At 34.9% G+C, this 18334-nt stretch overlaps 1 protein-coding gene across 3 annotated transcripts in view; it reads right to left on the bottom strand.

The window, feature by feature from the left end:
* The window catches only part of LOC101740662 (protein N-terminal asparagine amidohydrolase), a 123459-nt gene that overhangs the window by 64005 nt on the left and 41120 nt on the right, over nucleotides 1-18334 (bottom strand). Inside the window, exon 1 of one of the 3 annotated variants that reach the window (XM_012696147.4) lies at nucleotides 6026-6238. The exons of 1 other annotated variant lie outside the window; for it this stretch is intronic. The gene's annotated coding sequence lies outside the window, so the exon portion shown is untranslated. Of the gene's footprint in view, nucleotides 1-6025; nucleotides 6239-18334 lie in introns of those variants that run through there. One more of the 3 variants, XM_012696148.4, reaches the window with a different exon arrangement.

Raw genomic sequence — 18334 nt, 5'->3', positions numbered from 1 at the left:
AACACAAAGTTAACCTCAAGGTGATTCACCTGCCTACACCGTAACAAAAAACTGTAAATTTAAAATCAAACCCCAAGGCAAATAGCAACGGGCAAAGGAAAATAACGCGAAATCAACAACTGAACCGCAAGAGTAGGTATCGAAGATTAAAGACCGCGATCTTAACGCGAAATCAACAACTGAACCGCAAGAGTCAGTAGGTATCGAAGATTAAAGACCGCGATCTGAGCCCAGTCACGTTAGAACTATTAACCGATGGGTTAAAGACATGCGAACCACACGTGCCTGATGGAAATCAACGTAATGCCAATACAGGGGTTCGTCGGATCAAGGTATTGGAGACTTAGTGAAGATATTTAGAGTTCATGCATGATGTTGTTGCGTGTGTAAATTGCACCGAAAATGTTGTCAAGTTTTTTTTTTATAGCTAGATGACTGGACGAGCTCAAATACCACCTGGTGTTAAGTGATTACTGGAGCCCATAGACATCCACAACATAAATGCGCCACCCACCTTGAGATATAAGTTCTAAGGTCTCAAGTAAAGTTACAACGGCTGCCCCACCCTTCAAACCGAAACGCATTACTGCTTCATAGCAGAAATAGGCAGGGGGATGGTACCTACCCGTGCGGACTCACAAGAGGTCCTACCACCAGTAAAAGTCTAGAATACTTAGTCAACTCTAGTGGCTGTGTTAATGCGATTTTGAAGGTGACTTCGGACCTCGTGGTTCCACGCTATGCTTCTCATGAGTCCCGATAATCGTATTACATTAGGTGAGCTGTGAATTTATCAGCTAATGCTGCATTTACATTAGAAAATAAGGAACGGAGTCACAAGGACAAGAAACAAAATCATAAAACAAAATAAAAACTAATATTTTCTGCTTCAACTAAACATTTACACGGTTCAAGTTATAACAATTTATGCGCATATTCTGGAACTCCAAACGATTGTTCACAACAACAAATCTCTATGACGTTGGTACAATGAGTGAAATTTTAGAATTTTCATCATGTTAATAAAAACTTTAGGATTCCGCAGTAAAATGACAATAATCGAAAAAAAAAACCGTTGTGCAGTAGATGTAATCAAATTTTGATAGTTCTTAATTATAAGTTACCATACAGTTGACGAAGATTAATCTAATTCGCATGCACAAAAACATGGGATATCATTACATTTCGATATTCGAACGAATTTATTTTTTAACTAGCGGCCCGCTCCGGCTCCGCTTGGGTCTTTAACAAAAATTTCAACGATATTTGACTTATACGGCTTAACTATAATAGTTAAACATAATGTGCTGTCGCAGGGCACGCGATCTAAGGAATATTTTAGGTAATTTTTTTTTTTACACCTTAGGTTACCTTATTGCAGTTCTAGTAAGGATTCCTATTTTTTTTTAAAAAAAAATATAATAGCCTATGTCATTCGGGAATAGTGTAGCTTCCAAACAGTGAAAGAATTCTTTAAATCGATTCAGTAGTTTCAAAGCCTATTCAATACAAACAAACAAACAAATCTTTCCTCTTTATAATATTAATAATAGTAAATAGTATAGATAATATATTATTAGTATATTAGTATAGATAAAAATCTTTAAACTCGTTTATACGGATCTGCTATGTATGTCGTTCTTTTGTACTTTTTTCTTGTGCAGAATATTTATTATTCGATAAATTATTATGATGTAAAATAAAAATAAAATCAATAATATCATTATAAACATACAAATTTGTCAATTACATATTATAGATATACGTACATAAGTATCAAAAACAATTCAATTCAAAACAATTCAATATAGAAATCCGGTCTTTTGATTAAAATTTTTGAGACAGTTCTACTGCACTTGCTTTTTAGCTTTTTTACTTAAAGTTCATAGTTGCACGAAGTTTACTCTCTCCAAGTTCAGTAGACAAAAAGCTATATATGTGTTTCTCATTCACGCACACACTCTCAAAGATAGATTGTAGACATCCCATCAATAGTTTTGATTCTTCGACGATAGTTTAATAACTTTATTGTGATCGTCAACTATGGTATGGCGTTTGGTTTGTATGTTTTTATATGTTAAAATTGAGATTCGTCTTATCTTTTGTCTCATATCGACTTTTTCTTTGTAAAAGTGGTAAAATAGCTATAAATTATAACTTTATTTTTTATAACAATTTATTATAACTTTATTATAACTATTAATATAAAAATAACTACCTAGCAATTAACCTAAGAAAAAAAGAGAATCGGCTGAACCGATGATAAAAAGTTATAAAGCTGGTTTGCCTTTGCTTATTTACATAATTCATTATAGATTAATCAAGTTCTATTTATGTCAGGTTGGCGCTACTGTTCAAATCGTTGTTTTTTTTTTGAAATAATATTTTGATACTTCATTTTAATGACGTTTGGCGTCAATATTTTCTTTTTATATATTACATTACGCAATGTGTCGTCTAGATAAAAATATACATATTTCTTTGTATTATTTTTGATTAATTTATTGATTACATCACCATAACTTGTCCAATTTCAGAAAAATTCAACATTATAAGCGATATTTAAAAAGTATCAAAAAAAAAGCTGAACCTCTTTTGTTGGATGCTTAATAAATATTTGTTTAAAAATTCAAAACTTTATAACAAACATCATTCATATCCATTAAAAAGCTATAGAATTTAAATCGATTTCTTTTATGTCTATTATATTATTGAAACGACTTGTCCATAACGTCAACTGTTATTATTTATTGTGTAATTTTTAACGGTTCCAAGAATTATGTTGAATTTGAATTCAAGCAACTCGTAAACACGCAAGGATTTTCCGAATTTAAATAATATTCTAAATACAAATCCTAACTTGTTTATAAATTAAGTTTTTTTTTTTTTTTCTTCTTTTGGCCAAAATTAACAGTTATAAACGAATACGTAACATCGATGTATTATAATATAAAGTAAGTATATGTGTGTATGTATATATATATGCGTGTGTGTGTGTGTTTTTGTATGTATATATGTATTGTTTTGTATCTTTTTTTTTTATTGCCTTTGTAGGCAGACGGGCATACGGCCTACCTGATGGTGAGTGGTTACCGTCGCCCATGGACTTCAGCAATGCCAGGGGCAGAGCCAAGCCGCTGCCTACCGCTTAATACTCTCCACAAGCCTCGTTTGAAGAAGGACATGTCATAGCGCTCGGGAAACACCGTGGAGGGAAGCTCATTCCATAGCCGGATGGTACGTGGCAAAAAAGATCTCTGGAAACGCACTGTGGATGACCGCAGTGGCTCCAGGTAGTATGGATGAACTCTACTCCGGTGGCGGGCGGTGCGATGGTAAAAACGAGATGCTGGTATCATCTCGAACAATTCCTCAGAGCACTCCCCATGGAACATACGGTATAAAATACAGAGGGAACCGAAGTCCCTCCGCAAACCCAGAGGTATCTTGTAATATGTATATATTATTATATATAATGTTTACTGTATGCACTAGGTTTGTGTCCCTAATTCTTCTTTCCTTTTGCGGGCCTACTTGAAGAGATTTCAACATGAAATAAGAAGTGCCCTTGTACTCTGTATCCTTATTGTCGTGTTTTTTCTAACAGCTGTGTGTACAAAATATATTAAATAAAATAAATAAATAAAATTCGTTTAAACTGTCAATGAATATTAATATTTTGCCAAATGTACATCGATTGATGTAACTAAAATCTTTGTTTGTTTCATAGCAAACAACTTCCGAATATCCAATGGTTTTTTTTCTCGTTCATAATAAGCCTTCTGTTTGCTAGTAGTAACTTAACACAAACAAACGCTCCGTACTCAATGATCCGAAATCTATCTAAGATTTCCTATATCACACGAGGATCCGGGAAATCTCTCTCAGAATAGAAATCGTGTCTATGCGTATAATTTCGGTAAACAAAGAATACTGAAATAAATACTATTCACATTATATTGTTGTTTTGTTTTGTTATCTCTACAAACAGACAACAGTCCTGAGTTCAGTTCCCACTTCAAGCAAACAATCGTGTGACGAACAGTTTGGTTTGATCTATGTCTGATTATTTAATATCTATGACTTATGTAATTTACTATTCCCTATTATACATACATATACATACATGAATTGTTAGGTACTAATGAACCTATTTGATCGCGAAAAAATAACGATTACGGTTTCAAATATCGAATATAGACTCAAATGTCGGGTACACTATGCTATGTGGAAATAATTCATAAACATCCCATAAAGCTAAGGCGATATGAACAAAGAAAGAAGAAACTATTGACTTACTTTGAGATAAACAAAAAGGTTAAATCATAAACCCTTCTTTTTAAATCGTGGTGGTGTTAGCGGTAGTAAGGCGTCTTTTACTGGCGATACTTCTTACTTCTACCGCGAAGCAGTCATTTCAGATTGAAGAGTTAGAGAAACAGTTGCACGGTAGGCAGTGCCTTGGCTGAAGTCCGAGGGCGACGGTAACCACTCACCATCATGTAGACCGTATACTCGTCTGCCCACAAGGGCCATAAAAAAACCATCCTATAAATACTAACATACCTACTACTTTATTTCACTAGCTAGTACTACTTACTTTATTAAATGGATCCTATGCGTTCTCGTCTGACATATGAACCTTTATTTATATATATAAAACTGATCGGAACTGTACAGAAGGATGGTAGCAATCTCGAGAGGCTCATCGTGACCGGTAAAGTAGATGGGAAAAGACCTCGGATGCGCAGCACAATACGTTGGTCCGACCAGATCCGCACCGCTCTCGATTCCACGTTTCACAACGCTCTCCACACCGCCAGAGACAAGAATATAGACACAAGAATAGATGGAGAAAGATCGTGCGTGCGAAGGTGATATAAAAGGGTGGTCACGACCCTTAGCAACGACGCAAGGAGGAGGATAAAACTGATCATTTGAGACGTCTAACTCGTCATTGTGTCTCAAAGTGGACGGGGGGATTAGCGTTGTAGTGTCCATGGACTGGTTGGCCATGTGTCTGTCTCTTGATGTTTTTTTTTATGTTTGAGAGATTACTGGTGGTCCGGAGGCCTTTCTAGTTTTATCAGAACAGGTGGGTGAGCAAGGGCTCAGCCAGGATGGGTCTTTTGATGTCTCTTGAAGCGATCTCTCATAAACAGTGCTAAGTGCTATAGTAATATTCACTAAATAAATATGTATGTATGTATGTATTATTCTGATTTACATATTGCGAACTATCAAAATAGATGCTCAGTGATATTTAATGACGTGCCTTCGAAATATTTGTATGACATTTTTTTTAACAGTTCACGATGTAAATGATATTTAAATATTGAAGCTTGTTTTTTTTTTCTCAATTCAACAAAGATCTTTATTGTACGTTGATGTGTACTATAAAGTTGGAACATTTAATTTGCTTCAAACAGTCGAGAAATTACATTACTTGTTAAATTAGGAAGCCAGTAACAGGATAATATGTAACAACGAATTCCTTAAAGATATTTAAATCTTAAAACTTGACAAGAAATTCAATTTCACTGTATCTAAATTTCTTCTACTATGTAATTATATAATTAGTAAACATACCTATAACCATTTTTAATAAGCACCATTTTGCTGTGCATACTTTTAGATGGCAAAAGTTGAATTCGATTATCATACATACATATGATATACATACTGAAAAATGCTTAAATAAAACTCATCACAGTAAATTATAAAGATAAGTCGTGGTACGCGTGCGTAAACATTTCTTTAGACTCCACCCACAAGAGCAACAAGTTGTGATAGAGCTTTTTTTTTTTAATAATTTCTCAACGATAACTTCAAACAACGGGATATGTATCAACGACTTTTAAAAATAGCTTATCTCGGCCTTCGTCACACATTTTATCACTATCGACCGCTTTTAATAAACGGCTCGGACTTAAAAAAAAAACATATTTTTGTTCCAACAAACCTTATCGTTTCAAGGTCGAAAATAAAAAAAAACATTTTAATATTTAAAAAAAAAAATACATACACAATATTATACCTCGATTAATTCCCTGTTCGTAATTCAAAACACAAAAAGTTTTATCGCACAGCACTGTGTCGAGTTTGTATGTGAAACACGAGAACTTTATATCGAGGAGCGTATGGAACGCTTGACGACCGAACGCGCAGTGGTGGATCTGACGGACGGCGTCGCGCGGAAGACAGACCGTCGGGACACTCTCGGAGGCGTGGCCATACAGGTGTACCGTACTACCGTGATGTATACGCTTTAATAGAAGTAACCGAACACGCCTCAAACTTTTAGTTAGAAACAAATTTTTTTTTAATATATTATTAGTTCCTACGAAATTCGGAGGTTTTCCAAAACAGACATTTATTTATTTATTGCTTAGATGGGTGAACGAGCTCACAGCCCAGCTGGATTTAAGTGGTTACCGGAGCCCATAGATCTACCACGTAAATGCCGCTACCCACCTTGAGACATGAGTTGTAAGATCTAACTTTTAACAGTACAACGGCTGTCCCGCCCTACAAACCGAAATGCATTACTGCTTCACGGCTGAAATAGGCAGCGTGGTGGTACCTACCACTCAGTGCGGACTCACAAAACGTTCTATCCCCAGTAGTGTATTTTTTTAAAAATTTCAATAAATCTTTTTCTTTGCAAATTACGTACTTGTGAAGATGTGCAGCATTACCGTTTAGATTTTAATTTGTTCGGTCGTCGGCGAAAGTTAACTCATTAACATCGGGATACATCTGTCTGAGCGATCGTGTGCATGAAACATGTACTCACCGATAAACGTTCAGATAAAAAATAAAGAGCTAAACGTTCCAATGACAGACTAATTGCAATCGTTTCAGTTTGAAGAGAATCCAATTAAAGTTTCGGATCGATGTGCAAATGCTTGAATTTAATTTGTGCAACATTTTATTGTCATTATGACGCGCGGATTTTATATTTGCTTTTCAAATTTCTTGTCCACATCGTTAATTCTATTGCAAATAACAGTTATTACTTTTACAGTGTGTTAGTTTAATACATATAAAATATAAAACAATTTAAAGTATAAAAAGCTTATTCGAAGTGGTCTCCATTGGCTGCAATACAGTCCTTTAAACGTTGAGGCCAGTTGTCAATAGAAGCACGCACTCTTTCCACGGGAAAAATTTTCACTGCCAATCGTACGGATTGTTTTAGGGACTCCAAATTATCATGGCGTTTAGAGCAAGCCGTACTCTCTAAAACTGACCATAAATCATAATCCAGCGGATTAAGATCGGGACTAGACGACGGCCAGTCTTCAGCTCTGATGAAGTCCGAAACGTTCGTTTCCAACCAAAACTTCGTAGACCGAGCTTTATGACCTGGCGCCGAGTCTTGCTGGAAGGACCATTTTTGATTATTGAACATGGTGTTGTCAAGGGGCTTCACTACCTTCTCAAGAATGGTATCTTGATACACTTGTGCCGATGTTTTGATACCTTTTTCACAAAAGTATGGCTCAGTCACTCCTTCATAGCTAATACCCCACCGAACCATCACTGAAGGCGGATAGTGCCCACGTTGCACTCTGTCGACTAATTGGGAATCTTCCTTAGAGCTTTGAGCATAAATACGGGCATTTTGTTTGTTAAAATGTTGCTCAATTGTAAAAATTTTCTCATCCGTAAACAAAATTTTTCTATGACCTCTCAGATCTTTTTCTGTCACAAACAGAGGAGGTTTCATTGCACCTATTAATAGCCCGGTACACAAACATTTTACTAATACCAAGCGTATGGAGAGTTTTAAAAATTGCATTTGGCTCCATACCTACTTTGTGTAATGCAATCACAGCGATTCGGTTCTCTTTATCACCCCACTCCATTTTAATATCGCAAAATATTGTACAATGTATTGGCGCCAAAATGAGAAAACTCAATGAGCAATCATATAAACATTACAGATTCCAAATTCAAATGTAATATTTTGTTTATTTTTAATTGTAACAGTATTTATGGCCAGACTAAGTATATCAAAACAATATAAATCGCCCTCAGACATAATTTACGTATATTAAAATATTAATTAACGCTAAGCTATGAATCATTCACCCGGATGTGCAGTAATTAAACACGTTAGTCATTATATTTTCTTCAACTAATCATTATACTATATGCACATTCAGAATGTATAGTTACACTAAGCTTTTACGATGCACCGGCTCATTGTAAATTCTAAAACGCAATAGTTTATATTAAAACTCGGTATTTACGATCACGGTTAAGATTAAAATCAGCAATTAAAATTACGTAATCGATTCCGTTTGATCCGGTTGCATCGTGAGGGTTAAAATTTTAGTTCGGTCCGTTATTCGTCTCGCTTTCGCGTGTCAGAGCCGTATGGGGTGTGAGCAGGAAGGAATGTTTCTAATTTCCAATTATTATAGCGCAGTAAGTTCGTCTAGCCTTTGCGACTGCTTCTTCCGGGACTAAAGGCATTATTTGAACATGCCTCAGTATATTATTCTTTGCGAGTCAATATGTTCTAGACGGCATGTTTTTATTTTATTAAAAAATAAAAATCTTTAACTGTTATTCATCAAGTTTAATCAATAACAATGCAAATAATGCAATAGACAATTTGCAGATTGAGCAAAAAATAATTTAAATGGGTTCTATTATATTTTTAGCTAGAATAGCCCCTAAGGCTACCAGCGGATAGGGACGGAAAAAAATAATTTCAATTCCTCACAACTGCAATCAAAGTAGAAAGTAAATAAGTAGTCATTACGGAAATTATAATTTATTTGGGTTTGATTCTATGTAATTACAGAAAGTTATTAATATAATTATATAAAGTTATTCCTTCACCGTGGAAATCGTTCTTGAATATTTTTTAAGTACGTATTTAATTGGAAAAATTGGTACCTACCAGCGGGATTCGAAAACCGAGACAGTCGCATCGCTTGGTACAAATTCACCGGGCGTCTTATCCTTTAGGCCACGACGACTTCATAGATTCAAGACACTCAAGACAGTGTCAAGGACGATGTCAATTTGTGATAAATGGTCAGTTTTAGTTGTATCGTACCGACTATCCCATTCTTAGAAACTGGAAGGCACAATTACCTAACCGCAGAAATAGACCGAATAATATATACACATAGAAACGCGACGACTGATCTTACATACGTATTACATAGAAACAGAAACACAGCAAAAACATTTTTTCTTTAGAACAACCAGCTCTGCCTCCCAACCAATCTGTTTTCGCTTCCCCCAATCTATTTCTTCCCCCTATCTAATTCTAATACAGCCTGCATATTGTGAATATCGGTTACTCGAAAGCATATACCGTACGACGTGAAACATCTGCTTTGCCTAGAGGATATATAGGTATGTATCTACAAAGACATACCTTTCACTTTGGACCGCTTTATGTAAAATAATAGTTTAAAAAAACTAAAAAAACACGCTTTTATAGAAAATCCAACTAAAAAATAGAAAATAAATTTTAATAAATTTGAATTAAAATTAGTGTAAGAAAAAATGATTTTATTGTAAAAAAGGCCATTTCTATAAAAGCGTTTTTTTTTTGTTTTTTTAAACTATTATTTATTTTTCATATTTTAGTTGAATTTGAATTTTTTCAATTTTTTTTTAATATTAAATTGTCATCGGTCCTTAATAAGTATGCCAAATTTCGAGTTAATCCGACATTTTGAAGGGGGTCAAAATCATGTTCAAAGATTCCGTTACATACTAACATACATACGTCTGAAGCTAATAAAAGCGTATTAAAAATAGCTAGTACCTACCCACTGCGATATTACACCTTGCATACCTTCCTGCCTTATGAACCTTATGTACCTACCTTCTTATATTTTAGACACATGATTGCGGGACAATAAGAATACAAACCCGTGCAATTTGTTCCAGTTGCGCCGTCAAGGAATCGACTTGTATAATTGCGATTCCACGTGAGACGGACTTAATTAAGCCATAACTCTATATCGCACTTATCTCGGGCTATATATCAAAGTATCGCCGGGGGATGTATGGCTTCGTGTATGCTGATATTTTATATGAATGTGCCAATTTGTTAAGGTAAGTTTGTAATATATCGTCCGTTCATTTATTTTTAAAAACCCTTTCTGCGGGTTCCGTGGTCCAACGTCAACTAACTCTTCGAATTTGATACCATCAATCTGTCCGTATTTCAAAGGATCAACTTAAGAAATCGATAATGAAGTGAAAATACATTTTAAATTGAAATTAAATACACATTGTTGGCGAGGAAGAGGAGGCAAGCAGTGGTGTACAAACGAAATGAATATTTTATTTTTCCTTCCAAATTATATTTGAAATAACGACCGTGACAATATACAGGTACACAGGTGTTGTGCGTAAGGTTATTGCGAGAGAAGTGTCGGTACGGTTGCAGTAGTGCTCGTTGACCGATTTCCTTTTTTTGGTAGTTTTTGTACGCATAGACACACATACTTAAAACAAGAATCTGGTACAATCGAACTCCAAATGGCTAATAATCAAAGACCAGGACCCCGTAGATTAACAGTCAGGGTTGACCGCTATTGCGACAGTTCATTTTTTTTTTATTGCTTAGATGGGTGGACGAGCTCACAGCCCACGCGGTGTTAAGTGGTTACTGGAGCCCATAGACATCTACAACGTAAATGCGCCACCCACCTTGAGATATAAGTTCTAAGGTCTCAAGTATAGTTACATGTCATGTGTCCCCGATGTCACGTTAATAGTGTCCTCCCATCATCCTTCAATTAACTGAGACTATTATAAAAAGTTCCAATACAATCGTTCATGTAAATATCGTTCAAAACTTCCAAGCACACATTACTTTTTGTAACTGTACAAAATTTATTATTAAAATAACGACACGATTGGGCTGAACAGATTCTAAAAACACAGTAGATGCCTACTAGTACGTGTAATCGTGAAAGGTTGAATGTAAATAATCAATTGATCGTATGATTTAAATACCAAACAATGGTCGGTTGACATTATGTGCCTGGTTAGTTTCACAATAGTACTTTTAATGCATATTTTATAACGTAAACAAATTTAATGATTATATTATTAACAATCTATTGCATGAGCAATAGGCGACGGAAGACATTTAAAAACATGATGGTTGTATTGACAGTCAACTTCAGAAGATATTGAAAACAATTTATTAACTAAGTAATATATAAGGCTTAGAAAAAGGAATAGGATCCCACTGACCTTATTGTCACGTGAAATTTATGTCATTCGGGTCATAATACATACCTCTAGTGCTAATAAACTGCGCCGTCATAACAGTATCAATTTACTACTGTCAATTTACCGGTGTTGTGAGTATACGCGGGTAGGTACCGTCACCCAGCTTGTACTGTAAAAATCGATGCAGCCGTTGTACTGTAAAAATCGATACTAAGAACTCATGTCTCAAGATGGGTGGCGGCATTTACGTTGTAGATGTCTATGGGCTCCGGTAACCACTTAATATCAGACGGGCTCTGAGCTCGTCTACGACGTTGGTATAGGGAGTGATGAGAAGGTGTTAGCAAAAATGTGCTCTGGCAAAACAATGATTAGATCTAAATTAGGGGGGCCAGGGAGGGCGTTCTCGCCCAAGTCCTGGCCCTCGAAGTGTTTCGGGTAACCTTCATATGTCGGTCTGGGGACCGGTGAGGCCTAAGAAGACGACGTGAAAGGCGTTTTACGCAAGAGCATCCGGGTGATGGAAGGCCTATCCTCGACCCACGCTGGTTCTGATCCAGCGACGAAACCATTCTAACCGGCGCCATCTAGGCGGGCTTCAGACAGCCTGTCGACTGAGAGGGCTAGTCGTCGTGGCGCCTACGACCGCCAGTCCGGCGTCCCGAGGGGGAGGGTGATGGGAGAGATGTGCTCCGCACTAAACGCTTCACTTTCCCCCTTTTCATGAGTTTTGTCTCATGCGAGGTTCGGACTCGGATTGTTGACATAATCCGCCCACCATCGCCAGCGGAGGGCGGAAGTCAGGCGAAAAAAAAATATCGTTCAAACATCTACGTGCTGTAAAAAAATTCTATTTAAATTAAATTCTAAACAAAGACCAAAACCATAACATTTTAGCTTCCACAGCATCTACACTTTAACTAACAAACGAGTATTCGTATTCTGGCGTAATTCAAAGCCGCAATAATTTCGTGTAATTCCATTCGATGAGAATACGAATAGACATGAATTTCAATCTTCTTACATGCACGAATGTAATGTTAAATTTTAACGAGAAATCAATATTGCATTATTGCATCATGATTAAAAACCCTTGGCCACCTCGGACTCATAATAATCCGTACTAACATATAAATATTGTTTTCATGTATTTATTTGTTTGAAATTCTAAGAATATAAAATACTCGCTTACAATTATGACACATTCGAATATTTATTTTGTTTTTCGGTACGAAGTTCCTTAAGGGACGATACGGAAGGGTAAATAACCCAGTTGATAGACGTTCTCGTATTTCTCTTGCTAAATCATACTTACCTGGCTTAGGGGACACCGTGATCATGCAGGCGGTTCCCCCAGGGCGAGGCTGCTAAATTGCACTGCGGAGTGGTTGACCCTTGCGAATAATTTTAATTTTTATCAATAAAAAAATCATGATAAAAAATGTATACCCGAATAATTATTTTCTTTATAGCTCGAATAGAACTTAAAATTTATATTTTTATAATAAGGAACTTCGTTCGTTCCTATCCGGTGTCCCACGACACCACACATCTTTTTACTTCACATAAACCACTATTTCATTTGGTGTCACTTAAACGACCATTCACAGCATTATCAATGTATGTAATACAAATGAAAAAGCTTGGACGTACAAGTTAATGTTTATAAATCACATGACCGCACCCTAGAGCGTCACGCTAAGTCTGTTTATAATTCATTCAATAATAGACGTTAATATATTTAATTGCGATACTGCCACGGGACCAGTATATGGTAATGAGCAGGATCGAGGCTGCTTGGACAATATCTCCTGACGGTGAAAGGTACAGTTTGCGGTTCAAACGCACAAGAGAAAGCGGGTAGTTCAAATTTTGCATTCCTTGTTAACGAATTTCATTTAATATTAAAATAGCTTCACGTTTATCGTTTCTAATTTTTATTAACCATTTTAGCGTTTTTGTGCTCAGTTCTAAAATGCAACATTCGGACGCAAAACAGTCAAGGATAGTTAACCGCCTTTATACGATATGTGTGCCGAAAACTATAAATATGTATATTTTAAATAAAAATATTAAATTACTATTATTACAAGTAAGTTTATCACCCTTATTTTATTCATTTTTCATTCGAACTCAACGAATATTTGAATATTTTACTTTTCATTTCCATACTTCTTGGAATTGGCAATGTTTACATATTATTTGCCTTTCAAATCAGAGAGACAGAGAGAACATACTTTATTGCACACCAAAACACAATTAACATTAGAAAACAGTCAACAAGCAGATACATTTGTACAATAGGCGGTCTTATCGCTAAAAGCGATTTTTTCCAGACAGCCGTTTGTTTCATTAAGAGAAATTCTGGAAAAGATGTTTACTATTAATAATACATTAGCAAAGAATATACAAACATACAATAAAAAGATATACATGAGATTTAAAAACAAAAATTGAACTAGTTCCTATATTAAAAATTAAAAATAATTGTAAACAGACATGCTTTAACAAAAACCGACTTCAAATAGAAAAAAATATATATTCTAAAACAAATTAATATACACTAAAAATAATAATAATCGAAATCGGTTGACGTGATATTGAGCTATTGAGTTACATATTCATCTATTTGTCGCGCACGTACTTAATGCAAATTTAAGACTTATATGGTTTTCTCATGGATACCATTATCAGAAATGGACTAAATTGGAAAATGGGACCACACGGGAAGCGTCGGCTTTTTAATAAAAAAAGAATCTCAAAATCGATTCACCCAGACAAAAGTTATAAGGTGACAAACATAATAAAAAAAAACATACAGTCGAATTGAGAACCTCCTCCTTTTTTGAACTCGGTTAATTAATTCACCTATTTTTTTTTTTTTTTCCTTTTTTTTTCCTACCTAAGCTGATAGCCCTAGCGGCTATTTCAGCGTAACCCTAACTTTAGTAGGTGAGCTCACGGGGCTCAAACCTGACGATGTTGCTAACACGAACCCTAGCAAGAGTCGTGCTTCGCAGAATCTACCACCGGATCGGAAACGCGACCCACTGAGAAGATCCGGCGAGAAACTCAGTGGGCTGTATCTGAGAGTTAATTTACTCGTCGAGCCCTTCGTCGCAAGCGACGGGTTCGACGAGAACGGTGACCGGTGCTTGAAGTACCTAAAAGCACCGTTAGTGGATCGGGAGGATCCGAGATGACGTGTTTTGGGCGACGTCGACTGCTTTCCATTCTGTCCGCAGGATCGGGAATGTTAATTCACCGTCGACTCGTTCATATGAAAGAAGCAAATTCCTTATCGCCGTTCGCTTATACTACGTGCCGTGTCATCGCTGTGTTTGCTTAGCCCATGGCCCGTGTTCACTAGATAGGTGCACAGTACATGCACTTTCAGCTACAATCTTAGAAGCTCTGACACCAATACCTTTTTATCAGTACGAATCTTGCTTATGAGAAAGTTAACAACGGAGCCTGTATTGTGTGTGGAGCGATGCGGAATTTCTAACAACCATAAGATTTCACTTCACGATGAATGAATTGATTTCGTTATATAATTTTATAATCATTTCTCAATAAGTTTTATTTAAAAAAAAATACATATTAGATATGGACATTTAAATCTCCTACATCGATGTAAATCGCTGTTCCGATCAATTTCAATCAGCGAAATAACTTACACTGAGTCAATTGAAATTGAATTTTATTCATCATTTTTATAATTAGAACACATATCTCAAACCAGGTGAGCTGTGAGCTCGTCCACCCATCTAAGCAACAATAATAAAAGTGCGCGCGTACAAAGTAGACATGTCTGAAGTGAAACCTCTTTGACAAACAATTTTTTATATTTATAATTTTTTTTTTTTGTTGCTTAGATGGATGGACGAACTCACAGCCCACCTGGTGTTAAGTGGTTACTGGAGCCCATAGACATCCACAACGTAAATGCGCCACCCACCTTGAGATACAAGTTCTAAGGTCTCATGTATAGTTACAACGGCTGCCTCACCCTTCAAACCGAAACGCATTACTGCTTCACGGCAGAAATAGGCAGGGTGGTGGTACCCACCCGCGCAGACTCACAAGAGGTCCTACCACCAGTAATTACGCAAATTATAATTTTGCGGGTTTCATTTTTATTACACGACGTTATTCCTTCACCGTGCAAGTCAATCGTGAACATTTGTGAATTACTAGAGGTCCCGCAGTAGTTGAAATTCGACTATAATTAATTGAAATTGTAAGTTTGTACACTATTATGATTGTATTTTCAATGCCAAATCACAATAAATAAATAGTATGCATGCGTGTGTGTCAAATACATGGTAGTGTGTGTAATGTTTTCTTTATTGATTTAATGTATCTTTTATGCATTATTTTAAAAAAATATTAGCTATGTGCACATCTTCTCTATATTCTCTATAAGTGCGCGTCCGCGCAATTTTCATAAAAAGGAATACAAAGTTTTTGCTTCACGTATTAATATATAGATGGGCGTAGTGTGCGAAAACTTTAATGACAATTGAAGTTTTCCTAGTGTTTGCCTAAGTTGTAAATTAATAAAATGCATAGTCACAAACATTAATAAATATATAGATAATTAGAGTAAAATCTCAGATGATGAATATTAAATTAAAATTCGTCGTGACTTTTTGTAAATAGTAAAAATAACTAACCTTAATTTAAATTTATACAAAATTATTGTCAATTAATTATCATAGGAGTTATATTTCTTAAATTAAAATTTCGTAAAGAGAATTTATGAAATATTACTATTTTATACTTTATGAAAAATAGTTTACGAAAATCTCAAATGACGAACTTTCAAATGCCACGTATTTTTTTTGGTCAATATTTGAAATTATTAATTAAATATAATTTTTTTTAATTTAAATTTAGAAATGAGAATTAACGAAATTATTTTTATTTGATGAAAAATAGTGTATTAAATTATCAAATGACGAGTGGCAAATTAAAATGCCACATGCTATTTGTAAATAATAAAATTTCCAAACCTTTAACGAATTAACTAAAAAAAAAATTATAAATTATTATAACTTTAACTATATAAATTATATTTTATCCGTGAAAATTTCACGCGCGCAAAGAAGTTTCACTTCAAAAAACAGTAGGTATAATGAGTAAGTATAATTACCATAGACCTATATAGATTTCATACTTCAGTGATAATGACAAGATCCGTTATAATAATGTTATTACTACCATTAACCACAGAACGAAAACTTTAATTCTAACGGTCTGATTCATAACAAAACACATGTCGAAGGTTTAACCGATATTTGTTAAAATGGCATTGGCACAATCAAGCCTATCGAATGTTAATGAGGCTATTTTAATTTTATCGTACTGTTAATAATCGTTATAGCTCTATAGAGTGATTATAGATATTATCATTCACAAAATGTTTATAAAGAAGTTATCAAACTCGTAAACGTCTTTTTTTTGGTTCACGGTACATAGCTGTTATTAGCTTCGAGAGCACCCTGTAGATCAGCGGTCGGGGAACTGGGGTAAGTTACCCCAAATGGGGTAAAATGAAATTTTGGGGGGTAAAATTAAAACTTTTGTGAGTAAAAAGTATATAATGAAGTGAAACTTCTTTAGAATCGTTAAATTTTTAGTTATTGTTTTCTTTTCAAAATTATCATGGGGCCTATAGATACTAAAAAGAAGCGATTTCGTTTTTTTTGTTCTTCGCCATGGGGTAATATCAACTTACACAGAAATATTTTGGGGTAATAATTATTAAAAAAGTTCCCCGACCGCCGCTGAAGATAGTTTATAAAATTATTTTCAAAAATACACGCTTCAACAATTTTGCTTGTTGTGCGATTTACAAGTCAGCTAGTATATGAAAGCGACAGGAAATAGAAACTTCATGACTAATAGGACTACAAGTGAACATATATCAGTGTGGTCCTATACCAACGTTTGACTAGGACGTGAGCAATTTCGTAATAAATATTAAGATATTCTTATCGTATTTACTTTGAACATTATTTTTCAAAAGAAATGTTAATTTAGTTTATTTTATATTATAATTTGTATTTTTATTCTAATCTCATTTCAAAATTCTATAAGAGATAAAATATCAAAATAATTTCATCAGTTTGTAATGATAAATATAATTTATCTAGCAATATTAGAGAAGATACATAAATCATTACGAAAATTAACTAACAAATTTCAAACATGAGGAAGTCGCTCATAATACGAAAATTGAAATGATCATTATTGTTTTTTCTTGCGAAAGAGATTTTAATTTACCAGAATAAGTATACTTAAGTACCTACATTTTTCGCAATCAAATACTAAAGGCTAGACGTAAATACGAGTTAAAACGGCGACCTAATTGTAATGCGGTACAGAATCCGCAATCCGAAAATGTCATAACGTACTAAAAACATGAACCCGTGCAACGGCGAAACCAAAGTTCTCACGATAGGCACGGTTTTATCCGGCGCGTTCGCGACCGCAAGCGATACGGAGCCAATTTTACGAGAAGACGTTAGGTAAGCGAGCTAATGAGGAATTAGAATTGTACGTACCGGTTCGAGCATTAAGCTGCAAGAATCATAATCATATTAATTTAATGACGTTCAACGATATACGCAATTCTGGGTTGGACGTTTCCGCAATAACAAATATCCACTAGGGTAATGCATAATTGCGAGCATCGTATCATCGTAATTTCAAAATTTATAATAAAGAACTATGTATAACTCTTAGTACCTTACATGGACACTCGCAAGATGATCCATCTAATTTAAGACTTCAATGTTTTGAGAAAAAAAAAATGATGTCTTCGCGGGCAACAAACTAATTTTATTCGTATCCTCTCTCAAAATTCGATTTTAAGATAAGTAAAGTAAAGTAAAAGTAAGTAAAGTAAAGAAAAGTATTCGTATACTCTTCAGTATTCGGTATCTATATATTAATACGTGAAGCAAAAACTTTGTATCCCTTTTTACGAAAATTGCGAGGACGGAGTAGTATGAAATTTTCCACACTTATAGAGAATATAGAGAAGAAGTGCACAATCCTAATATTTTTTTAAAATAATGTATAAAAGATACATTAAATCAAT

The sequence above is a fragment of the Bombyx mori genome, chromosome 11 (genome assembly GCF_030269925.1).
Source record: "Bombyx mori chromosome 11, ASM3026992v2".
Taxonomy (NCBI): domain Eukaryota; kingdom Metazoa; phylum Arthropoda; class Insecta; order Lepidoptera; family Bombycidae; genus Bombyx; species Bombyx mori.
Note: the sequence above shows the minus strand (reverse complement) of the source record. Positions and strands in the feature narration are given on the sequence as shown.